Source organism: Coenobita brevimanus, chromosome 18 (assembly GCF_032717465.1).
Source record: "Coenobita brevimanus isolate Jiangsu-jjx chromosome 18, ASM3271746v2, whole genome shotgun sequence".
In the NCBI taxonomy this organism is placed as follows: Eukaryota; Metazoa; Arthropoda; class Malacostraca; order Decapoda; family Coenobitidae; genus Coenobita; species Coenobita brevimanus.
Genome location: NC_136971.1, coordinates 27,454,160 through 27,481,917, shown reverse-complemented (window position 1 = coordinate 27,481,917; position 27,758 = coordinate 27,454,160).

Below are 27,758 nucleotides of genomic sequence, written 5' to 3'. Positions count from 1 at the left end.
GATGAGGAGAAAGAGAGAGAGATTGTCCAGGTGCTTGAGGATGCGAAAGTGGATGTCTGTGGATTAACTGAAACTAAGTGGAGAGGTGAGAATGTGAGAAAATGGGAGTATGGATGGGGTATATGTGCAGGAGTAGTACTTGTCTTGTAATTGATTATATAGTAGTCGTATTCGAGCTGTAGGTAATAGTGAGTAGATATGTGAGGAAACCACTTCACTTGTAGTCGATGACAGGAGAAGTTAACCCGCCACTTGCCAGTCCCGTTTTAAAACAGTGTAAGAAAAATCTGCAGTCAGTGCCAGTGTCGTTTTAAAACGGTTTAAAATGAAAACATTCACTGTGACCACATTTTTCAAGATTCACGGGTAAAAATTGGCAGATATGTATGGTAACTTTTCCTCTATCATGCCTCAGGCAGTGAAGGCCATACACCCACTCACTCCCCCCCTCACACTCGCTCTGCCTCACTGCCTGTGTGCCTCACCCAGTGTTGTACATAGTGAAGGCATATTGTAAATATTTTCACATAAGTGAAGGGACTATACATAGTGAAATCAAGCTGTAAATATTTTCTTGTAAGTGTAAGAACTGTACATAGTGATGTCAAGCTGTAAACACCTTCTTGTAAGTGCCAAGACTATTCATAGTGAAGTCAGGTTGTACCTATCTTCAAGTAAGTGCAAGGCAGTGCATTCACTTTAAGACAGACACACAAACTGTGACAGATGTTGACGTAGTAAGTAATCAGAAAAGTGTACTGAACATTGCTATACCTTCCCAACATAAATACCTGAGTCTGCCTTACATAGAAAACGGCTTTCTCTCACCTATGTGACGAGCGTGAGGGAACAGTAATACCTGTATACGAGTATGCAGGACTCAATAAAACCCATTTCTGAGCTTTGGTGAGTATTTTAATGATGAAATTCGTTGTTTTCACATCAAACTCTATCATTATAGTCAATATAAAAAAGGTCAAAGAATGGCTGGCACGGGGGTGACAAATGGGGCTAAAAATAGTTGGCATGCAGTGGGTTAAAGAGATTGTAGTTTTATTGTCTTCAAGGGGAAGGCTCAAGTTGAACACTGTGTGTGTTACACAACAGCGTTTATATGCTAGCTAACTTCTTGCTAGACCCCTCTTCTCGCACTCTTTCTCAACAACCTCTCGCCTCTGTCACTCGCTTCCCTCTACTGGTCTAATTTCTCCTTTCTTGCAAAGAAGAGCTTGTGTCACCTGAATTGAACATGTGAGGATTGTTATAGAAGCCTGTGTGTGTTCTTACCTAATTGTTCTTACCTAATTGTATCTTTACAGGAATGAGTCAAGCTCGTACTGTCCCGTGTCTTAAACCATATTTATCGTACATATCCTTAAATTTGTGAATTGTTTTGGCACACACTATTTCATTCGGTAGCGCATTCCATTGATCAATTGCTCTGTTTGGGAAACTGAATTTCCTTACGTCTTTATCACCTCTCTTCTTATGCAGTTTTTTTGCAGTGTCCTCTTGCTGATGCTTCTCCATATGTTAAGTAATGATTTATGTCTATTTTCTCCTTTCCTGATATGCATTTATATAGCATTATCATGTCACCTCTTTTCCTTCTCTCCTGTAGTGTTGGTAGATTCAGTTTATTTAGTCTTTCTTCGTAGCTTAGGTCCCTTAAGCTTGATATCCATCTTGTAGCGGCCCTTTGAACTTTTTCAATCTTGTCTATGTGCGTTTTGAGATGAGGACTCCAGACTACTGATGCATATTCCAGGGTCGGTCTAATGAATGATGTTATTATCCTTCTTAGCATGTCTTCATTTATGTATGTGAATGCTATTCTCATATTTGCAAGCAGTGTATACATGTTCCGTACCTTCTCGCTGATGTGGTCAGCCGGAGATAGTCTGTTATTGATAATCACACCTAGGTCTTTCTCTCTTTCTAATGTATATAGGGTTTTATTTCCTAACTTATAATCCCAATCAGGTCTTTTTCCACCTTTACCAAACTTGATTACATGACACTTGTCCACATTGAATTCCATTTGCCATGTACTACTCCATTCATGAAGTTTTTTTAATTCTTCTTGTAGCTCTTTACAAGAGTCTGTGTTAGTAATTCTCCTTTGTATTTTTGCATCATCTGCAAACATATTCAGATAGCTCTCATTTCCAGTGTTACTGTTTATATCATTTATATACACTAAAAACATGATTGGTGCCAGCACTGAACCCTGTGGTACTCCACTAGTCACTTCTTTCCATGATGAGTAGTTTCCTCTTAGTACTGTCCTCATTTCTCTTTTTATGAGAAAGTCTTGCGTCCAACAAAACAGTCTGCCTCGAATTCCTCCTTGATGGTACAGTTTCCATAAAAGTCTTTGGTGTGGTACTGTGTCAAAAGCTTTCTTGAAATCTAAATAGACACTGTCCACCCATCCTTCCCTTTCCTGTATTGTGTTTGTTACTCTGTCATAGTAGCTCAACAGATTAGTAACACATGATTTTCCTTTTCTGAAACCAAACTGTCTTTCTGTTATCATACTGTGTTCTTCTAGATGATTTACCCAAGCTTTTCTTATAAGTTTTTCTAATACCTTGCTTACAACACTGGTCAGTGATACTGGTCGGTAGTTGAGTGGATTTTGTCTATTTCCTTTCTTGAATAAGGGGACAATATTTGCTTTTTTCCAAATATCAGGTAGTTTACCTTGACTCAAGGATTTCTTGAAAATTAAAAATAATGGTATACATAATTCCTTTGCACATTCTCGTAATACCCAACATGAAATTTCATCAGAACCACTTGCTTTTCCTCTGTCTAATCTACTTAACTCCTCCTGTATTACTTTTTCTGCTATTTGTATATCTGGTAGTATGTGTGGACATGGGTGTTCCACATAGTCCCTCTCAAAATTTTTTTATTCTGTAAAAATTAATTGGAAATTCTTATTTAGTGCTTCAGAAATATCTTTCTCTTGTGTATAAGTGATTCCCTCGTCCGTAATGGATTGTATTATATCTTTTACTTTAGTTTTGCTTCTGATATAGCTGTAAAACAGCTTTGGTTGATCACTACTTTTATTTATTATATCCTCCTCAAACTGTTTTTGGGCTTCCCTCCTTATTCTTGTATAGTCGTTTCTTGCCTGTTTGTAATTATTGTACGCCCTTTCACTCTTGTGTCTTCTGTATCTATTCCACAACAAATCTCTTCTTTCTTTTGATTTTTTACATTCTGTATTGAACCATTTCTGTATTTTCTTATCTGCTTCTTTGTGCTGTGGGATGTATTTCTGGACTCCTATTTCATAAAATTCACAATTTTTTTTATATACAGCATTTAAATCTTATCCTCTAAGCTCATTTTCCCAATCAACTTCTAAGAAATACTTCTTTAGGTCTTGATAATTTCCCTTTTTATAGTTTAGGCTCTTTTTGTAACTATCATTGCTGTTTACTATGTCATATGCTATCCTGAAGTTATAGTTTAGTACTGCATGATTGCTTGTGCCGAGTGGAGGGTGATATATTTGTTAGGACTCCATATTATAATTACAAATCATAATAGATAGATAGATAGAGAGACAGATAGAAGCAGGGAGTCAGATGATGAGAAGGTATTGTGTCTGCGAGAATCGAGCAATGCTAAACATGCTTACACACTCTTAACTCAAAGAATGCTTTATAGGCACTTGACAGTGCCTAGTGACCATACTCACACATACACACATACTCACACACAGGCTTCTACAACTTTCCACTCACAAGGAACACACGTGATACGTCTCCTGTTTCACCAGAATTTAGAAAAGAGAGGGCAGAAGGAGACAAGCCATACAACAGACAGGTCGCAGGGAGAAGGGCTTAGCAACTTGAGAGAGAGACAGAGAGAGTGAGACAGAGAGATAGCTAGCGGGACTCTACTTTATACTCCGCTCTGTGTGAGAGACTTTGTTAATATTTCCAAGACAAATAAAAATAGTCCCATACTATTCTTTACCTCTCCTGTCACTACATGACAAATGGGAAAGAAGATTAGCTACTCATGAAGCTACTCAAGTATAACAACCGCTCGTCCATAAGTCTAATATATAGATAACTCCACTACAAGTAAATACAAAGTCTTTTATGACATTTGGTAGCAGCGAACGTATACGAACCTCGTCTACAAATCAACAGTGCATTCCTACAAAATATCAAGATTGAAAAAAAAAAAAAAAACTCTCACAACCAACAACTTACAACCAGCTCCTGCCAGTTCTCTTCAACCAGCCCCCTCCGTCTCCACGATCATCACGCTGATGTAGAAGTGATCACACGACGTCTTGCCGGTAGTTTAACAAAGTACTGATACAAACAATCTTGAAATTTCTATGACGAACCAACTAACTACAACCATCTACAATCAACTAAAAGTAACAACTCTACGAGTCGTCTGTATAATCTTCTACACGCACCTACAAGTAGTGGCAGTCTTCATCCCACAACGAGTAAATCACAAGGAAAAAGGACCGAGAAAACATCGAGGAAGAAAAACGGGACAAACAAACGAAGAGTGAGACACGACTCATAACTCATCTTACTCACTCGTCTTCACTCAAGTTACTCATCGCTACTCATTCACTCACCACAGCTACCAGTGTGGGAAGTCAACGTCATCATGCGTGCTTGCTGAAAAGACGCCACGTCGGTCAACACACCACCTGCACCACCACCCACACCATTCCCACCACGGTAAAAATTAGTGAGTTACATAATTACTTCATTTATACAATACACAGTGATAGACAATAAGCTTCTGCACAAACATATAAAACGTGCTGTATAGTTACAGCTTAAATACACATACTTACTTCAGTTATCTGCATAACTCAAACACTAAATAATCACCAACAATAAATATTCTACACTGTATATATATTCATTCATTTATTATAACATTTATTTACTACCAACGAGTGTTACCATTTATACCTACATAAAATACGTGTTTCATACATACAGCTATACATTATTATATCTACAAAGTGATAAGGCAAATAAACCATCACAGTTACTCAGTGAGCGATTAAAAGAACTGTATTTAACATTTATTAATTAAAGCTACCTAGTGGAAACAGACAAATTAAGTAACAAGGTAAACTAGAGAGAAAAAAAAAAAGGCCAACACAAATGACGTTAGCAAGAGTGAACATCAACACAATCGTGAAGACAATGATTTCCATACAGTGCTGACACACATATTACCCACGATAGGTACAAGTGAACAACAAGTCAGTGTATATAGTTAATACTGTATATAGTGTATATATATATATATATATATATATATATATATATATATATTATATATATATATATATATATATTTTTTTATATAAAATAAAATATGGGACTATATAATATCATTTTCAGTAACACCTGTGCAATATAAACTAAACTTTAAAAAAGTATCCCAAGGAAATTAGCCAGTAATTATGCAACCATGAACAACATGGAAAAAGCGTACACAAGCGAAGAAAAACAAACTATAGAAAATCAATACATACAAAAAAAAAAAGAAAGAAAGAAAGAAAAGTAAGAAAGAAAAAAGAGAAATAGAGTAAGATCACATAACAAACAAATGAAAATAAGTGTAAGTGTTACTACAAATGCCAAAATACCACATAAACTACAAACAAAAAAGCAAATTGGTGTCTCCACAAGCAAGTGAAGCTTGGACATTGTTGGAAGGACACAGGTCAAGAGTGAGAGCAGTGGAAATGAGTTATTTAAGAGGAGCCTGTGGAGTCACGTGGAGAGACAGGCTGACGAATGAGGATATAAAGGACCGTTGTGGTGTGGATGTGGATGTGATAGGAAGCGTTATGAGGAACACACTGAGGTGGTTTGGCCATGTGGAGAGGATGGAGGGTGAAAGACTGACGAAGAGAGTGTATGTGAGTGAGGTGGAGGGGGGAAGAGGGAGGGGGAGGCCGTGGATGAGATGGAGGGATGGGGTGGAGAGGTATATGAGAGAGGGGGGTGTGAGTTGGGAGCAGGGCAGTGAAATGGCGGGGGACAGGGCGACTTGGAGGCGATTTGTTTGTGGCCACCCCAAACGGGATTGAGGCGTCTGGCAATAGATAGATAGATAGACAAGCAAGTGGCATGGCACATCATCACTATCATCGACAGCAGCATGACCGGATTCATATGTTAGGACTGCAATTATTACAATTATGTAACGACAAACGATTGCATTATGTTACACTTATTACAATTATGTAACTACAAACGATATGTAACAATTATGTAACGACAAACGATTGCATTATGTTACACTTGCTACAATTATGTAACTACAAACAATATGTACCATTTATGTAACAGTTGCATTAACAAGATGTAACTTTTATGTAACTTTAACTACAATTATGTAACTACAAACGATATGTAACAATTATGTAACGACAAACGTTTGCATTATGTTACACTTGCTACAATTATGTAACTACAAACAATATGTACCATTTATGTAACAGTTGCATTAACAAGATGTAACTTTAACTACAATTATGTAACTACAAACGATATGTAACAATTATGTAACGACAAACGATTGCATTATGTTACACTTTGCCAATTAACAGTTGCATTAACAAGATGTAACTTTTATGTACCATTTATATAACAGTTGCATTAACAAGATGTAACTTTTATGTAACTTTAACTACAATTATAAGGCCAAGACACTTATGTAACAGTTGCATTAACAAAATGTAACTACAATTATAAGGCCAACACATGTATGCATTTCACTACAATAACCCAAGTACATACTGTATTACAGTTAAATAATTTACTTTAATGCATTTATTCAAATATGTATACAACTTGTTTAAAATGTAATATTACTAAATAATCACTATTTACTATAAATATTATATGTATACAATATTCATACAATTATGTTACTTTTACAATATTATGTATTTCACTTAATTAGCTTATAAGTTCATTATAATGTATATATAATTTGTATTAATATGTTATGACTATTAACTGTCGATGGTACGCCATTTTCGCGTGACCGAGCAATATGCTAGAACTCCATATTATAATTACAAATCATAATAGATAGATAGATAGAGAGACAGATAGAAGCAGGGAGTCAGATGATGAGAAAGTATTGTGTCTGCGAGAATCGAGCAATGCTAAACATGCTTACACACTCTTAACTCAAGGAATGCTTTATAGGCACACGACAGCGCCTAGTGACCATACACACACATACTCACACACAGGCTTCTAGAACTTTCCACTCACAAGGAACACACGTGATACGTCTCCTGTTTCACCAGAATTTAGGAAAGAGAGGGCAGAAAGAAGCTAGCCATACAACAGACAGGTCGCAGGAAGAAGGGCTTAGCAACTTGAGAGAGAGACAGAGAGAGCGAGACAGTGAGATAGCTAGCAGGACTCTACTTTATACTCCGCTCTGTGTGAGAGACTTTATTAATATTTCCATGACAAATAAAAATAGTCCCATACTATTCTTTACCTCTCCTGTCACTACATGACAAAAAGGGAACCAAGATTATCAACGTACAAACAACTCAAGTATAACAAACCGCTCGTCCACAAGTCTAATATATATATATATATATATATATATATATATATATATATATATATATATATATATATATATATATATATATATATATAACTCAACTACAAGTAACCACAAAGGAGTTACAAAGTCTTTATGACATATTAAACTGTCAATATCATTTTCTTGCCTTGTAAATATTAGATCTAGCACTGAAGGTACATCAAGTCCTCTTTTTCTGGTGGTTTCCCTCACATGTTGCGTTAAGAAAAACTCTTGTACTAGATCCAGGAGCTTTTGGTCCCAACAGCTTTCTTGGCTATTTATATCTAGAGTATTCCAATTTATATTTGTATTGAAGTCCCCAGTTAGTATAATTCTTTCCGATTTCTCTTCCATTTTATGTAGCAATCATCTTACACTCTGAATTGTACTCTCTGCCAGGTCCTCATATTCGTCTCTTTCCCATGTATTTGATCTGGGTGGCATGTACAAATTGGCTACAATTACTTTACCTTCAGATGTGTCGATCTTTACTGCAATCAGTTCTACTTGTGGTGGTATATCTAGTTTTATTTCCTTGACTTTTAGATTTTTCTTAGTTAATATTATAATTCCTCCTCCTTTTTTTAAATTTCTGTCTCTTCTCCATATATTGTATTCCTCTAAGTTTAGTATGTCATTTGATATCCTTGGTATTAATTTTGTTTCAGTTAGGCATATTATTTGTGGTTCATTTTCTCTGACATAATCATTCATCTCTAGTAATTTAGATACCATTCCATCCACATTTGAGTACATCAACTTTATCATCTTGTTTATATACTTGTCATGACATGGTTCTACTACCTTCCTCCTTTTTCTTCCATCCTGTTTGTGTACCACTTTCGTACCTGCAATCCTATTACTTTGTAAAAAAAAGTTCTTCTTCTCCTCTTCTGATCTTCCCTCATTTTTTGTTTTTGCTTCCTCCCTTTTCTCTTTCAGTAATTCCAGTTCCTCTTGTGTTAGGCATCTTTTTATCCATACATTTTTGAACTCCTCTTTTTCCTTAAGATTCTTTGCATTTTTTAGTATCTCTTCCACAGTGTCTACACTCTGGAAAGTCACCTTTAGAGGTCTTGTCTTGCTTTTCTCGTATTTCCCTAACCTTTTGTGTTCCTCTATGTCTTTACTACAGATTTCCTCTGATATTTCTTTCAGTAAGCTCATTACATTTGCCATCTCCTTTTTGTCTCTTGTGATCTCGTTTTTAACTTCATCCTCTTCTATACCAGTGATTACTATTGATTTGTTTATCTCTACTGAATGTCTGACTAACTTTGGATTGTTTTGGATTAGTCTTTTCACCTCCTTTTTAATGCTTTTTTCCTCCACCCTTGTTTCTAAGTCTTTCTTTACTTTCACCATTTCTGCATACGTGGTTTCTACATCATTTTTGTAGCTTTGCACAGCTTCATTTACTTGTGTTATCTTCTCCTCAATATCACTGCTATGGTCAATAAGACTGCTAACTTGCCTAATTGTCTCTGTGTCATTGTTGAACTCTTCCATAACACTCTCGTGATTGACTACTGTACTTGCCATTTCACTAATTTTCTTCCTAATTGTACTCAATTCCACGGTTAGTTCGCTGATGGTTGTGTCTTTCTTATTGGCCTCCCTTCCTAGTTTTTCTATTTCTTCCTTTTGCAAGTGCATCTGCTTCTTTATTTCATCAATTTCATTTTTGAAAGCCATTTCTAGTTTGTTTACACGTTCAACCAATCTATTGTGGGTCTCTACTTCAACCAGTTCTTGGTAGAAATCATCATTTTGCTTTTTACCTTTATCCCTTTTCTTTTCCACATTTGTTTTACTGAAGTATGTATCCATTTTGCAATACTTAAAGTGCAAAGCATATACTTACAATCTCCGTCTTGTTGTAAACAAACCTTAGAGATGACTCAGCGTATTCTTTCGTCTTGGTTCTATTTCCTGTTTTTACAAGTCTTTTTGAAACTTATTATTTTTTTCCTTTTTATAATGAACAATCATTTAGTCTAACCTGGCACTGAGCTTGACTCATACAAAGATACTATTTAGGTAATGCCACTGGCCGTGATGAATTGGTACGGAGCGCCGGTGTCACACGTCCACCTAGATTGAATCCAGCTGGCAAACCTACGACAGCATACATCAGTGACAAACTCTAATCTATTAATGCATAATATTGATCATAATATTCTATAGACATACTATTCATGATAATATTATACTGACCTAATAATACATTGTGAACAAATTGTATACATAATGGAGCAAATTCACTATGGTAAAATTGATTATAGAATATTGTATAACATATAGTAAAATGTTTATGTATAACAGACACACTTATATGCAAAAGCAGCACAATGCCAAGATTATAGTTAGAGTTATTAATATATTTGTAATTCATCTAAAAGAGATATAATAATACTGTTATACGAATTGGATACTTGTATATCATGTAATATTAATTCATGTGTCGTCTCATAATATTCTGCATTATATATATATATATATATATATATATATATATATATATATATATATATATATATATATATATATATATATATATATATGTTCATTCCTCCTCCAGTAAATACTGACTCCAAGTTTGCAATTCTTGCCTGCATTCTGTGTGTGTGTGTGTGTGTCTGAGTGTTGTCATGAGACCCTGCTTATGAGCCCGTTGTGCTATGTGAGACATTCCAGACAGGTACCACGTCATTTCCTTTCCCACAGTTAGCTTGATTTTCATTACATTCACACTTTAAACTATCTATCTATTATGCATTGTATTATGAAGTACTGTAGATTCCTAACATCACTCGGTCACGCCAGCTGGCAAACCTACGACAGCATACATCGGTGACAAACTCAAAGGCTTTTCGTCTCATTAACTCTCCTCCTCTTACTGACTCCCTTCAACCTCTGTCTCTTCGCCGCACTGTTGCGTCTTTATCTCTTTTCTATCGCTACTTTAATGGTCACTGCTCCTCTGAACTGTCTGCTTGCATTCCTCCACCTCTACGACGGGCGCGTAGCACCCGTCTGGTAGCAAACTCTCATCCCTTTTCTGTCCAACTCTCTAATGCAAGAGTTAACCGTTACTCCCAGTCTTTCATTTATGCAACAGGTCAGCTCTGGAACTGTCTCCCTCTATCTGTATTTCCTGCTGCCTATGATCTCCAGTCTTCCAAACGCAGTGTGTCCAGGCATCTCAAAATGATCGGATCTTGAATTTGGCTCTCTATTGTATTTTGTTTTTCTCTTGGAGGGAACTGTTACTGCGGGCTCTTGGCCTTTGGTTCCTTCTTCCTCGCATAAAAAAAAATCTATTAATGCATAATACTGATCATAATATTCTACAGACATACTATTCATGATAATATTATACTGACCTAATAATATATTGTGAACAAATTGTATACATAATGGAGCAAATTCACTATGGTAAAATTGATTATAGAATATTGTATAACATATAGTAAAATGTTTATGTATAACAGACACACACTTATATGCAAAAGCAGCACAATGCCAAGATTATAGTTAGAGTTATTAATATATTTGTAATTCATCTATAAGAGATATAATAATACTGTTATACGAATTGGATACTTGTATATCATGTAATATTAATTCATGTGTCGTCTCATAATATTCTGCATTATATATATATATATATATATATATATATATATATATATATATATATATATATATATATATATATATATATATATATATATATATATATATGTTCACTCCTCCTCCAGTAAATACTGACTCCAAGTTTGCAATTCTTGCCTGCATTCTGTGCATTGCCGACAACACTATTGCAAATACAGTATAGAAGATTATAAAGACAGTTGCTGCTTGGCTGTACACATAATATGGGTTGAACATACTCATACTCAATTCTTCCCAGGGCTTCATTGTTTCATTGATTAGTTGCATAGTTTCAGACTTAAGTGAAGTCAACTTAATACTTGTGCTGATGTTGAAATCCATCTTAGGTAGTGGGTGGAAATATTTGTGTGTATGATTGAGGATGGCATAGTGACTGATGGTAGATGAAGTGGACATGAATGGTGTAAGTACTGCACAGTAGTCTGGTGCTACGTATAATCCTGATGCTGAAGTATGAGATGGTGGTATATCTGAACAAATTATGTAAACTGATGTTTTATGAGTGAAGTAAAGAAACCGTGAATGTCCAATTCGTTGATGGTGTGTAGGTTTATCTGGAGCAAATGTGAAGTTGCAGTGGTGATGAATGGCATGATTTCTTATGATGGCCATTTCATAAGGGACTGTTCCAGTAGGCTGAAACGCGAAAATGTACGCAGGACAAAGGTGAAGAGCACGCAAGGATGTACGGCACTTTCATTCACTCGTTGATTCACTGGCGAAAGTGAGTGTCCTGTCTCTTGGAGACCATGAAGAGTTCGGTGTCTGTGTTGATGTTGATGATGACCAAAGTGTCATTATTCTTAGAAGGAAAGGGGTATATTTGATAGACTGTGAACAGATCGTCAGTTATGAATAGTACATGAACTATTACTGATGTTGGTGTTAGGGTTGCTTCTAATTATGGATAATAAAACATGAAATCTCTACCCCGGAACAAAGGCTTCAAACCACGTTTATGTATTCCTTGACTAATTATCTGACATACATCGTGAGGTAGGTCAGTAGTGATCTTGCCATTACGAGCATTTGCAATACCTTGCATAAGCTTCCAGTAACGAACTCTAGTGTTATCTGACTGGAGTATTATTGTGTCAATATGTTTCGTGATTACTGAGAAGTTTTAGAAAAGTGTCATGTTTCCTTTTATGGCATTTATTTTGTCCTTACTCTGGTGTGTTATACTTTCTGCCTTTCTAAAATTTTTCACGATCGTCTTCATTGCTGTGTTTTGACTGGCAGTGAACTTGTTTTGATATGTTAGTACATGAGCTGTTTTATTAAATTTGTTGTTTATTTCTTGAAGGTCTTCCTCTGTAGCCAGTCCAAAGATGTTCCCTAGAATTGCACCACCCAGGTCAAGCAAACCGCGCCTTTGGCGAGTAGGCTTCATGTGATGTTGTTCGTGTCCATTAACCCGTCATGTCCCGAGGTTTTCCGCACCTCCGACATTCCCCAGTCCCGAGGTATTTTCGATTTTTTTTTTTTTTGGCTAAAACCTTCGCTTTTGGTGAGAAACATCGAAAATTCATAGAGAAATCGCTCACCTGAGGTTTAAAGTGCCCAATCCAGGTAGGAGTTCCTCCTTACTTGAGTGGGTTTTCTAACATGCTGGCACCAAAGAAAACGAGTTCTATGGGAGGGTAACTATTTTATCCACTCATAAACGGTATTTATTTATTTACTTGGTATGAATGTATATGTAGTATGTGAGTATATTGGTTTTCAAGCAGTAATAAAGGCATTATAAGCATTGTTTCACTCACTAACTAATCACCATACCTGACCTTTTTTTGCCACATTACCTGATCATTATTTCTGGCTGTTTCTTCTTCTAATGCTATGTAAACATTGTCCTCCACATTGTCATCGATTGGGGAATCACTCTGGCCCTGAATATCTTTACTAGGCAGGTCACTGGTAACAGGTCCTTTGCCAAGACAAAGGTGTGGGGGGGGAGGGGGGAGGTTATGCAGTGTAAGGCATTGTCCCTGCTTGGCATCTTGTAGAGGAATAGAGGAAGGTGTCCCGTGTATACATACGAAAAATCACGTGCGAAAATTGAAAATTGTGCAAATTAGGGACCTTGCAATTGCACGACGTACTGGTACGTCGCCGGGACTGGCAAATGCAAATCGTTGCAACGTACCCATACATCGAAGGGATGGGGCGGGTTAATGCCTCCGTTCCATGAGATGGGATATCTCGGATCATGATGAGCACGATTGATTTAGCCTGTTCTATCTTCCATTTCGCTAACTTTACGATTTCAGTCACTTTGTGTTATAAGCTTCTGAAACATAGCTTCCTATCATAAAGTCCAGGGTCCTCAGTGGTTTGGCAATATTCTCCAAATAAGTAGGTAATTCGTATAAGAAATCCAAACTGATTTCAGTACTCATCACATCTTTCACAATTGATGTTGTGGCCGTTGGAGCTATGAGGCATCCTTGCCATACTATATGTTGAGGGTCTAAGTGAGCATATCCTCTTGCTATGTAGAGGAAAATCCATGGTATAAGTCCCTTCATCGTTACTTACCGAAAAAAAAAATCTGTTAATTAGCTAATCCAGTCATGCTGTGGTCAATGATAGTGATGATGTGCGTTACAGCTGGCTTATGGAGAATAATAACTTGCTTGTTGTTTCATTTATAGAATGAGTTTAAATCGATATCTTGATCATGTAAATGTTGTATTGTAGCATTTTTAGTGACAGTTGCACCTATGTTTGTTATGCAACCTTAATTTATTTTTGTAATTATTGTTGTCTTCTTGATTGGTTTCATGAGTATTGTTCGTTTTTTCGGTGGTGTCTGAGGTTGTATAATTGCTGGCTAATTCCCTTGGGACAAATTTTAATGATCAACATGAATTTGTTTTTCTTTGCCACTCGACAGTGACCTAATTACTACTTTCTTCGCTGTCTTTTTAATTCCCCTGTATAGGCCTTCAAATTTCGGTGATAATTTATTGTCTCTAGTATGAATGATACCATAGGCAGTGTCTCCTAAGCTGACGGTTGATTCTTTTACCTTTTTGTTGAATGCCTCCGTCATTTCTTCCTTGGACATCGATAATTGTTTTTTCACCCTCTTGTGTATATCCTGGAAATCACGCAAATGGAGTTCAGGATAATCATCATGTTGTATATAGGCAGACTTTCACCTTCGAGAATTTCATACGGTAATTTTTTATCTGTCCCGTAGATTTAATGAAATGTAGTGTGTCTCCTATAGACTTATTTATAGATCCATTGATTGATGCTTCTACTCTGGAAATCCAATCATCCCAGCTTGCATAATTTTCATTGAGAATGTGTCATTGCACACCCAGTACTTTTTTGTTTTGTCTCTCTACTAACCCATTGGATGCAGGGTGATAGGCTAAAACGTTAACCTTTTTAATACTGTATTGTTTACATATTTCTTGCAAGACTTCAGGATTAAATTCACCTCCATTATCGCTTATTAGTACGTTTGGGGTCGTGAAGTGACATATGATATTATCTGTTATTGCTTTTGCTACTGCTTCTGCTATCTTATCGTTATTTGGGGCTAAAATTACATATCGTGAGAAATGATCTGTTGCTACGACTAGGTATTGATTATTATTGTATGATAATAGTAACTTTGTTAACCACGACAACGTCCCATGGTTGACGTAGTACAGGGTAATTAACTATAGGTGCAGGTGTTATCGTGTAGCCTTTGTGTTTCGCACATGACTCGCATCTGTCTAAATGATTGTTTATATCTTTTGTTAACGATGGCCGGTAATATAATAACTGGGCTTGCTTAAATGTCCTATCTTTTCAAGGACGTCCTGCACGTGGACTATCGTGTATTGTTCTTAATACTTGAGGTATCATATCACTAGGTACCACTAATTGTTTATTATTTCTTCGATGTTTCGGTTGTCCTGGGTTGATCCTGTATAAGGCATTATTGACTATTGTGAATTGTTCGAGTAGTGTATGTAGCTTTGGTAACTGTACGTCGTCTCCACTTTCTAACTTGTTTATAACTTTAGACCATGTTGGATCAAATCTCTGTGCTTTCGAGAATTCATCGTGATTTGGGATGTTTCCTTTGAGGTCTATAGCTGCTACATGAATTGTCGTCGGGTTCCTAGATAATGCATCAGGTACTAAATTCATTTTGCCTTGTATGTAGTGAATATGTATGTCGTACTTTTCCAACTGTACATTTCCATTTTGTGCTCCTCCCAGAAAGGATTTTTTCTTGGAACATACCCACGAGTAGTTTATGGTCAGTGAATAAGTGAATTTCGTAACCATATACCAAATCTCGAAACTTTCGTAATTGAAAGACCACTGCAAGTGCCTCTAAGTGTGTAATGCAATAATTTTCCTCTGCACCTTTTACTGTCTGCTGGCGAATGCAGTTGGTTGATTTTTTCCTCGCTTCTTGCATCAGTACAGCCCCTAATCCTTTAACAGATGCATCTGTGCTAATTATAAATGGTTTTGTGAAACCAGGATAAGCCAAGCATGGTGCACCTGTAACTTTAACTTTTAATTCATTAAATGCTAGTTTTTGTTCTACTCCCCATTGGAATATAGCATCTTTTTTGAGTAGCTGGAATAGAGGAAAAGATATATGAGAGAATTGTTGGAGAAAAGATCTATAATATCCTGCCAGACCTAATAATTATCTGACTTCCTCTATATTTTTGGGTTCAGGGAAATCCCTTACTGCCCGTATTTTGTCCTCAGATGTATGAATTCCTTCTGCGTTCAGTTTGTGGCCTAGGAATATTATTTCCTTAAAGCAAAATTTACATTTAGACAACTTAATTTTTAAACCAGCATCACCAAGCTTTTTTAGGAGTTGGTCTAATTTCTGGAGATGTTCCTTTATGTTTTTAGTTGCAATAATTATATCGTCAAGATATACAAATATTCCTTTTCCTAGGATTCCGGACAATACATAATTCTTTAAGTGCTGAAAAGTGCCCTGTGCTGTCCTCAGTCCCACTGGCATTCGCTTGTATTGGTAATGTCCTGTATTTGTGGAGAAGGCAGTGTATTTACGTGACTCCTCATCTAATGTTACTTGATAATAGCCATTAAGCAAATCGATTGTGGAAAATACATTATTTTCCGGTCCAATATTTTGCAGGATGTCACTTAGCAATGGCATGGGAAACCGGTCTGGAATTGTGTGCTTCTTTAGTTTACGGTAATATACTGTACTACCGCATGGATTTCTCCTTTTTGTTTGGGCACGAAAAATAATGGGGCATTCCACGGGGAGACTGATGGCTCAGTAATACCCAGTCTTAGCATTTCATTAACATACTGGTTTACAAGTGTACGTTGTGATTGTGGAACCCTACAGGCAGGTACAAAAGTAGGTTGTGCGTGTGGGTGCACGTCAATCTTGTGATTAATCAGGTTAGTACACCCTAATTGTTCTCCAGGTAATGCTGCCGTTTGTCGATGTTTTTTCAATAAATTTAACAGATCAGTTTCTTCATTAAATTGTCCTGAGTGAATCAAATTTTCTTTCATGCTTTCTCTGTCCGTAGATTTTATCTTATCATTCCAGCTGAAACTATCTCATTACAGGGGCAGGACATTTTTCTATATTAACTAAATAAGTCCCCTTATTCAACTGTACTTCTCCATTCATGTGATTAATTAGGAACACCTGAGTTTGCCCTTCGTTATCCACCTGACATAATGCGTTTTCTACTGACACTCCTTTCAGTTTACATAATTCCTCTAAGACAAGAACAGTACTATTCTTTAATTTGCTCTTTATGGTAACTTTCATGAATGAGTTAGGCGGAATAACTACATCATTGGTGAGATGGGCGGGAAAAACTGTTGAGTCAGTACTGTTACCTCGGTCTCTAGTCCGGGAGGCTGTGGGGGGTGGTGTGAGTGGATCTATACCCTTGTCTGTTTGTGTATTTCTGTTTAGGGTTTTAATATCTCCAATTCTTTTTGGTTTTCTACTACTGATGGGTGAGAAAACTGATGATAATTCCTCTATGAATTCATTATTAAAGTCTATCCCATTCATTTATGGGAGTATGGATCAGTTGGCTCTAGGATTGTGTGAGTAAGAGGGAAAGTTGGACTACAAATGTGGGCGATTGTGTGCGTGTATGCGCCAACGCAAGATCGTGCAAGTAGAATGAGAGAAGAGTTCTGGACGAATGTGGACACATGCTTGGAAAAGTTTGAAAGGAATGAGAGAGTGTTCTTGATTGGAGATATGAATGGAAAAGTAGGGAATGTGAAGGTGGATGGAGTAATTGGTTAGTGGGATGTGCCTGCAGAGATGGATGAGAATGGCACTGCTTTAGTGGACATTTGTGCCGGGAGAGGGTTGGTGATAGCTAATACCCTTTTCATGCACAAAATGATCCATAGGTATATGTGGCGAGTGATGAGAAGGGTGGATGGTGAACTGAATGAATGGAAGGCAATGATTGATTATGTGTGTGTGGATGAAAGGATGAGCAGGTGTGTAATGGATACAAGAGTATATAGCGTTGGGGGGGTGAACTTTCGGACCACTACTCAATGGTTATCAGAATGAAAGCCCAAACAAGATGGAGAAATATGAGAAGGGAGGAACAGGAGGAAGTAGTTCTTACAAGGAGGGTAGAAAAGTTACAAGAGGATGGAAAAAAGGCAGAGTATGAGAGGGAAGTGGAGGACCGATTAGGTGAATTATAGATTGGAGCAGATGGGGGACGTGGAAGGTGTGAAAAATATTCACAGAAGAAAACTGTGCAACATATGATGTGGTGTGTGGTGTGAAGAGAAGACGAAAGGGGATACAGGGAACAGCATGGTGGACTGAAGATGTGAGAGAGGCTGTGGCACAAAAGAAGAAAGCATATAGTGAGTGGATAAGAGACAGGGGTGTCGAAGCAGTTGCGAGACGGGAGAGAGAGTTATATGTAGAGAGGAAGAGAGAGATGAAAAGATTATTAAGAGAGAGTAGGAAGAGAGTGGATGAGGAATTGGGAAGGAATTTGAGTGTAAAGTGGAGGGAATGTAAGAAAATATTCTGGAAAGAGGTAAAGAGAGTTAGACAGGGTGCCAAAGACGTTAGTTGTGGAGTGAAAGATAAAAACGGTAGATTACTAGTGGAGAAGGGAGAAAGAGTGAGCAGATGGAGAGAACATTTTAATGAATTGTTGAACATAGACAACGAAAGCAGTGCAAGTATAATCAGTAGGATGGAAATTGTGGAGGCAATGAAGAAAGTTTAAATGGGGAACGCCCCAGGAATTGATGGAGTGTGTGGTGAAATGCTGAAGCATGGGGGAGAGATAATAATAGAATGGATATGGAAAATGTGCAGATTGGCCTCGGAGGAAGGTAGAGTCCTGCAGGATTGAAAGTCAGGTATAATTATTCCTCTGTACAAAGGAAAAGGGGAAAAGGAAGTGTGTGGTAATCATACACGTATTTGCCATCTTAGTGTAATAGGAAATGTATACTGTAGAATACTTATTGACAGAGTTAGGGAAATAACAGAGGAATTAGTTGGAGAAGAACAGGGAGGGTTTTAGGAAGAGAAGCCTTTAGTGGAAAAGTTTCTAGAGAAGGGAAAGAAGTTGTATGTAACCTTCATGGATTTGGAGAGAGCATGTGACAGGGTTGATAGACAAGGATTATGGAAAGTATTAAGAATTATGGAGTTGATGGGAAGTTGCTGAAGGCCGTGAAGAGTATGTATGAGGGGGCTATCGTGTCGATAGTGAACTGATTGAATTTTTCTATTTGAAGGTTGGATTGAAACAAGGCAGGACTTCTTTGATTTTCCCTGGAATGATTATTGCTTCCATGGCCGTGAGCCATCTGAATGTGCCTTGCGCATTATGGAGGTTATTCTCTCGGGCATGGAAGCATACATTCCTTTCTCATATCCTTTGACTAACGCAAGAAAGCCTTGGTTTAATCACGCTTGTTCTAATGCTGTCCGCAACAAGGAGAAGGCCTACAAAAGGTACCGGAGCCAACCCACCCCTGAATCACATAATCTTTACGTTTCTGCCCGGAATCGTGCTAAGTCTGTTCTTCGCTCTACTAAAAATAATTTCATCCATACTAAATGCTCTCAACTCTCCAACTCGAATTCTTCCCGCTCCTTCTGGCACCTTGCCAAAAATCTTTCTAACAACTTTACCTCATCATCCTTCCCTCCTCTTTTCTACTCTGATGGTTCTGTAGCTATTTCTTCTACTGATAAAGCAGATCTCTTTGCACAGACTTTCTCCTCCAACTCCACCTTAGACGATTCCGGTGCTGTTCCTCCATCACTTCCCCCCTCTGACTTCCTCATGGCTGACATTAAAATTTCTTCAGTTGATGTATTTTCTGTCATCACTGGCCTCAGTACTAACAAGGCATATGGGCCTGATGGGGTTCCTCCTGTTGTTCTCAAGAACTGTGCTTCTGTGCTTACACCCTGCCTAGGCAAACTATTTCGCCTTTGTCTGTCAACTTGTACCTTTCCTTCTTGCTGGAAGTTTGCTCTCATTCAGCCAGTCCCAAAGAAGGGTGACCACTCCCAACCCTCCAACTATCGTCCAATTGCTTTAACGTCCTGTATTTCAAACGTTTTCGAGTCAATTCTTAATAGAAAAATTTTAAGGCATCTTTCCTATCACAACCTTCTTTCCAATCGTCAGTAGGGGTTCCGTCAAGGACGCTCCACTGGCGATCTTCTCACCTACCTTTCAGACTCCTGGTCATCCTCCTTTCGGGATTTTGGCGAAAGCTTTGCCATTGCACTTGACATCTCAAAGGCTTTCGATCGAGTCTGGCATAAATCTTTAATTTCCAAACTGCCCTCCTACAGTTTCTATCCTTCTATCTGTGCCTTCATCGCTAGCTTCCTTTCTGGTCGTTCTATAGCCGCTGTTGTAGACGGTCATCGTTCTTCTCCTAGATCTATCAACAGTGGTGTTCCTCAGGGCTCTGTCCTATCACCTACTCTCTTCCTTTTATTCATCAATGATCTTCTAAGCTGTACATCTAACCCTATCCACTCATACGCTGATGACTCCACCCTTCACCTTTCCATTCGGTTCCCGCAACGCCCATCTCAACAGTTACTTCAACAAACAAGGGATGAGGCTATGGCACACCTAATGTCTGACTTGGCTCATATCTCTGACTGGGGTAAAATTAATATGGTTGTCTTTAATGCATCTAAGACTCAGTTCTTACACCTATCAACCCGACAAAGTCTTCCACAGGTATACCCACTAATGTTTAATAATATTCAGCTTAATCCTGCATCATCGTTGAACATGCTTGGGGTTTCGTTTACTCGGGACTTATCTTGGAAAGATCATATTGCATCTCTTGTAAAATCTGCTTCCAAGAGATTGGGTGTGCTAAGCCGACTCCGCTCTTTCTTTACCCCTGCACAATTGTTGACTCTATCCAGGGGTTTTATCCGCCCCTGTGTGGAGTACAACTCTCATGTGTGGGGAGGCTCCCCACATACAGCTCTTCTCAATAGGGTGGAGTCAAAGGCTTTTCGTCTCATTAACTCTCCTCCTCTTACTGACTCCCTTCAACCTCTGTCTCTTCGCCGCACCGTTGCATCTTTATCTCTTTTCTATCGCTACTTTAATGGTCACTGCTCCTCTGAACTGTCTGCTTGCATTCCTCCACCTCTAAGACAGGCGCGTAGCACCCGTCTGGCAGCAAACTCTCATAACCTTTTCTGTCCAACTCTCTAATGCAAGATTTAACCGTTACTCCCAGTCTTTCATTTATGCAACAGGTCAGCTCTGGAACTGTCTCCCTCTGTCTGTATTTCCTGCTGCCTATGATCTCCAGTCTTTCAAACGTAGTGTGTCCAGGCATCTCAAAATAATCGGAACTTGATTTGGCTCTCTATTGTATTTTGTTTTTCTCTTGGAGGGAACTGTTACTGCGGGCTCATGGCCTTTGGTTCCTTCTTCCTCGCATAAAAAAAAAAAAAAATGTCACATGGTTGTTCAATTTGTACATGGATGGGGTTATAAAAGAGATACAAGGTAGGGCAGTGGATGTTGGAGCGAACCCAGTGAGAGAGGGCAGTGTTTGGAAACTCCTTGTACTGTTGTTTGCAGATAATACTGTGTTGTAATGTGAAGACGAATTGGAGATGCAAGGCTTGGTGGATGAGTTTGGGAGATTGTGTAAGAAACGGAATCTAATGGTGAATGTAGGGAAGAGTAAAGTGATGGTCTTCGAGAGAAGTGAAGTCAGTGAATGTACAGTGAGATTGGATGGGGAGGAGATGAAGAATCTGAGTGCGTTTAAGTACTTGGGTAGTGTGATGAGTAAGGATGAAAGTTAAGAGGGTGAAATGCTTGAAAGGTGCAGCAGGGAAGAAAGGTTGGTGGTTCCTTGAAAGCAGTGATATGAAACGGAAAATGAGTATGGAAGTGAAAAAGCTACTACATGACAGTATTGTGTTACCAACTCTAACGTATGGAAGTGAAGCTTGGACCTTGCTGGAGGGATAGAAGTCAAGAGTGAAAGCAGTGGAAATTAGTTATTTGAGAGGAGCATGTGGAGTCACATGGAGGGAAAGACTGACAAATGAGGATGTGAACGAGTGTTATGGTGTGGATGTGGATGTGATAGGAAGCGTTAGGAAAAACGCATTGAGGTGGTTTGGCCATGTGGAGAGGATGGAGAGTGAGAGACTGACGAGGAGAATACATGTGAGTGAGGTGAGAGGGGGAGAAGGAGGGGGAGACCAAGGATGAGATGAAGGGGTGGAGTGGAGAGGTATATGAGATAGGGGTGAAATGGCGGGGGAAAGAACGACATGGAGGCGATTTGTTTGTGGCCACCCCTTACGGGATTAAGGTGTCTAGCAATAGACAGATGGATAGATTCCTTGACATTTCTGATTCCTGTGCAACAAAGTCGCTTGCATCTACCTCTTTATCTTCACTCCTCCTCCTTATCGTCATCATCACCACCAGGAGCAGCAACAACAGCATCCACCTAGAAAAAGAAGTGTCTCATCCACTTCTCCCGCAAGCTGTGGGATGGGAAAAATGTGAGAAGCAGCACCGAGGGTAATGAAAATTTTTAAGGAAATTTCATAAGATCGGTAGAGAATACTTGTATAGAGAGTCTAAACATACTGTCCATGAGAGAGAGAGAGAGAGAGAGAGAGAGAGAGAGAGAGAGAGAGAGAGAGAGAGAGAACGTGGCGGATAATAAATTGTTGCAAAGATAGCTGGAGAACAAACGAGACAGACTTGGAAATAGCAAGAAAGAAAGAGAGGGGGAGAGAATAAAAGAGAAATATACGAGCTGGCAAAGGGGTGATAAATGATACCATAAATTTTGCTGAGGATCGAGACAAGATCGCATGAGGATACAAAGAAAGATAAGCTAAGAAGAATACGCAGAAAAAATGGACAGAGAAGAGAAAGGACCAAAGGGGAGTCTCAAGATACTTTGTCACCGGAAGGGAAGGAGAGAGAGAGAGAGAGAGAGAGAGAGAGAGAGAGAGAGAGAGAGAGAGAGAGAGAGAGAGTACTAGTGTGTATTTTCATTTACATCTTAGTTTATCTTCATGAACCCGAGATCGGTATTTTTATTTTAATACTTCAAGTGCCAGACGATGTTCTTGAGCATAGATGGTTGCCCAAATTGTGAAGTCTCTCCTGTGCTGAATAATGTTGTCTGGAGGTAGCTGGAATGAGGCTGAGAAAAGAAGAGACGCTTGAATTCCCTTATTTTAGTCATACAAAAACATCCAAGCCTAACTCTGTGTCTTTTCCTCAGTCCAAACGGCAGGTCCTGAGAAAGCGATGGGATGGGGTGACGGGAAAGCTGAACCTTGACTCCTTTCCTTCTGGCAATGAGATGACACCACTGCAAAAATGAACACACAACACGCCTTCTCACGCGTTTGTTATTCATATTTGTGTCTGAGATCAAGTATATTCTTAACTCCTCTCTCCCCGACTGTTCAAGCCTTTCCATTGCCACTTCAACGCTCTGACTCATCTTTATTTAACACAAGTCTCCGAGAAAACTGCGGGAATTGGAAAAAGATACTGAAGAAGAAGAAAACTTAGATTAAAAAGCATGTAAAGAACTCAGAATCATTTACCGGCACCCAAGACACGGCATCAGTGAAAAAGTAAACACGCCCTCCGATGCATCTCTGAAGTCTGCATGAGTCCGAGATTAGTGTATTCTGAATCTCTCTCTCTCTCTCTCTTTCTCTCTCTCTCTCTCTCCACACACACACTACCAAAGAAATCCTGTTGTCTCTAACACTTTCCTCTCTCTTCATTCCACACAAATATTTATAAAGCATAGAAGAAGCGATTATAGGAGGAATGAAGTTATTATATAAGGGAGAGGTAAAATTCTACATGCCAACTGAAAACTGTGTTGTTCTGTCCTTGGGTAAAATCATTCTCGTGAGAGGCTGACACATGGGTTCATAAACAATGCCTTTGCCTTGAACGCAGGGGCCGTCACCTCCCACATGAGGGAAGACTCTCGGTGGCTCCACTCCTACCATAACGAGACAGGAGTGAACATCTATCCATCACTATGAAAAACTGCATGTTCATTGGTGAAAGCTTTTGGATGTGCGATCACACGGGTCGAACCCCAGAGGGGGTAAAGGTCTACCCCTGTGCTGAAACTCGTGTTCCCAAGTATTTAAAAAAAAAAATGGCTGTATCTTAAGATTTTGGGTGGGGCAGCGAGGGGGTACATTTTTTTTCCTGGTATACTTGGTCATCCAGTGATGTTGGCAACCTAAGGTGAAGGGTTGTGGATTGATGAAACAGTCATTTTGGTTTGTCTTCACATAGCTATAATTCGAAACATGTCAATAAAAGTAATGACTTTGTGTTTATAGTTTCTCATTTGGAAAATCTTTGATAATATTCTTCACCAAATATTCCCTGTTGCTTAACAGACAGGCTATACTAGTATAATTGCATGGAGATGTATCACTTTACGGACGGTCCAAGCAGGCTTTGATCTGCTAGCCTTACACCTCACAGTAACATTCTTTGTATTATGGGTGACATAATGAGGTTGCTAACTAATAAATTTAGTGTTAATATGAAGAAGTTTCATATGTCTAGGGGATATGGTATTGAACAGTTGGTCACACAGGCTCGACTGGCCTCCGATATGCCATGACGGAAGTGGCAAAGGAGCATGTTAAACCGTTGTCACTCTTTAATTTTAGTTAGCTACCTTCACTATATTATTCCAGCTGTTGCTTTAATAAGAATGTATTAATCTACAAATTGCAAAGTACACTTTCAATAATACCTTTTGAATTCCAGGAACCAAATATTATATTCATGCTGGCCTTATGATATCGTGTGTTAAGCCTAGGTGTAAGACACTGCCAAATCTGGTAGGTTCTCATTCATGTAAAATCTGTCACACCTTTAAGAAAAAATGCTTGTGAGAAACACTAGTGCATATAATTATTTAACATAAATTTGCACACATACTGTATCTGTCAACGATTATTCCTTTTTACATAATATATACACCACAAAATACAGCAGCCAACCAGGATCACCATTAAAGTGATGAAGTTTAATAATAGAATTCTACGTTTTACTACAGCAGGTTGCCAGGTATCGCGAACAAGACACTTGATGTGTAGCAGGTTTATATGTCCATGGGTGCACGGTACATCCACTAAAATTATTATCGGTACCCCCTTGCTTCAGTACCCTTTGCAACTATCGCTGACACAAAAGCCGATAACACACGGTAAGGGTTGGTACACCTGATCCTCCCTTCCTCAATCTCTCCTCCCCTTCCTCCCCCTCCCACCATTCTCTCTCTCTCTCTCTCTCTCTCTCTCTCTCTCTCAGAATATAGTATAGCTGCTGCACCTTCATGTGTATAACGAATAATTCATAGCAATGGACATAATGCTCGAAGGAAGGTCTCAAAACAGCAAAGCATTATCCACTGCATAATATTAAAAATCAAGGTGTAATATGTCTGCTTGGCACCCATCGTATCTAAGGTGACCACCTTAGGATTTTCTTACCCGCTGTAATATAATGACAACCACCATTAGCATTTTAATAATGGGTTGATCGCAAACTTTATAGGCCTAACTATCCAGTACATACTATACAACACCCCATGAACAACGCATGTCATGTCTGTACAGTATGTATCGCACTATTGCTATAATAATAACCCTTCGTACGCCATGTGAAAAAATATAACCCGGAACACCATGTGGGGTCTTGAAAGACCCCAACTTAATTTTTGGATTTCTGCCATATGCACAAAGTTACAGATGTTATATTTTGTACATATGTTGCCCAGGAGATGGCACGTGTAGCCAGTCCACCAAGTGTGCTTGTGTGTGTGTGTGTGTGTGTGTGTGTGTGTGTGTGTGTGTGTGTGTGTGTGTGTGTGTGTGTTTGTGTTTAATGAAAGTAAAATTTTTATGATTTTCTTCAAAAATTTTGAAAGTTTGCACCAGTCGAGCAGGGCAGTACTCCCGAGGTGGATGGAAAGCTGATGACAGAGAGAGCTGGAGCTCCCGTTTCATCAGCCCTCAGGACTAGTTCCTGACCATCCCCCTTTGCTGAACTTTTTTAGTGTCTCAGTTACACAGAGGGTAGGCCAGCATGCTCTCCAGTACAAATTTCTCTAACTATCTACACCAAACTACATGCACAGTACACACTACACTTCCTATTCAAAATTCAACAAAAATGGCGTCTCTTCATCAAGCCTCGGAGTCCCCAGGGGGAGGACCATAAATGCCCCCACCATCCGCCCCTCTTGCGATGACGACTCGAGGTGCCTGGAACCACTGTCTGACTCTCTTCTTCTTCATTTCTGCAACATTCGCGGCCTTTCCTCTAACTTTCGCTCTGTTGAGCACCACCTCTCCTCCTCTAAACCTCACCTTCTTTTTCTAACGGAGACTCAGCTGTCTGAGGCAACTGACAGCAAACCATTTTCTGTATCCTCCTACTTTCTCTATACTCATTTCAAAGCCAAAGGTGGGTGTTGTGTATATATACACAACGACTTATCTTGCTCTCGTATTCCTGAACTCGATTCTTCTGAATTCTCTACACTCTGGCTTCGGCTTTCCTGTCATTCTCTGACTAAATACATCTGTGCTGTTTACTTATCCCCTAATTCTACTGACTATCAAAAATTCTTCGACTATCTTACTTCTACGATGGAACACATTCTATCCATTTCTCCTTTCTCTGAAATCTCCATTCTAGGAGATTTCAATGTTCACCACCAGCTTTGGCTCTCCTCTCCTTTCACGGATCCGCCTGGTGAACAAGCCCACATCTTTTCTATCCTTAATGACCTAGAGCAGCTTGTACAGCACCCTACCCATATCCCTAACTGCCTTGGAGAGAGCTCCAACATACTTGACCTCTTCCTCACAACTAATCCTTCTGCTTACTCTGTTAATCTTTTCTCTCCGTTGGGCTCCTCCGATCACAACCTTATTACCTTAACCTGTCCTATCACTCCAGTACGGCCTGTGGACCCTCCAGGGAAACGTCGTCTGTGGCATTTTGGAGCCACGGACAGGGAGGCCCTCAGGCAGTACTTCTTTGATTTTCCCTGGAATGATTATTGCTTCCGTGGCCGGGAGCCATCTGAGTGTGCCTTGCGCATTACGGAGGCTATTCTCTCGGGCATGGAAGCATACATTCCATTCTCATATTCTTTGATAACGCAAGAAAGCCTTGGTTTAATCACGCTTGTTCTAATGCTGTCCGCAACAAGGAGAGGGCCTACAAAAGGTACCGGAGCCAACCCACCCCTGAATCACATCATCTTTACGTTTCTGCCCGGAATCGTGCTAAGTCTGTTCTTCGCTCTACTTAAAATAATTTCATCCATACTAAATGCTCTCAACTCTCCAACTCGAATTCTTCCTGCTCCTTCTGGCACCTTGCCAAAAATCTTTCTAACAACTTTACCTCATCATCCTTCCCTCCTCTTTTCTACTCTGATGGTTCTGTAGCTATTTCTTCTACTGATAAAGCAGATCTCTTCGCACAGACTTTCTCTTCCAATTCCACCTTAGACTATTCCGGTGCTGTTCCTCCATCACTTCCCCCCTCTGACTTCCTCATGGCTGATATTAAAATTTCTTCAGTTGATGTATTTTCTGTCATCACTGGCCTCAGTACTAACAAGGCATATGGGCCTGATGGGGTCCCTCCTGTTGTTCTCAAGAACTGTGCTTCTGTGCTTACACCCTGCCTAGGCAAACCCTTTCGCCTTTGTCTGTCAACTTATACCTTTCCTTCTTGCTGGAAGTTTGCTCTCATTCAGCCAGTCCCAAAGAAGGGTGACCACTCCCAACCCTCCAACTATCGTCCAATTGCTTTAACGTCCTGTATTTCAAAAGTTTTTGAGTCAATTTTCAA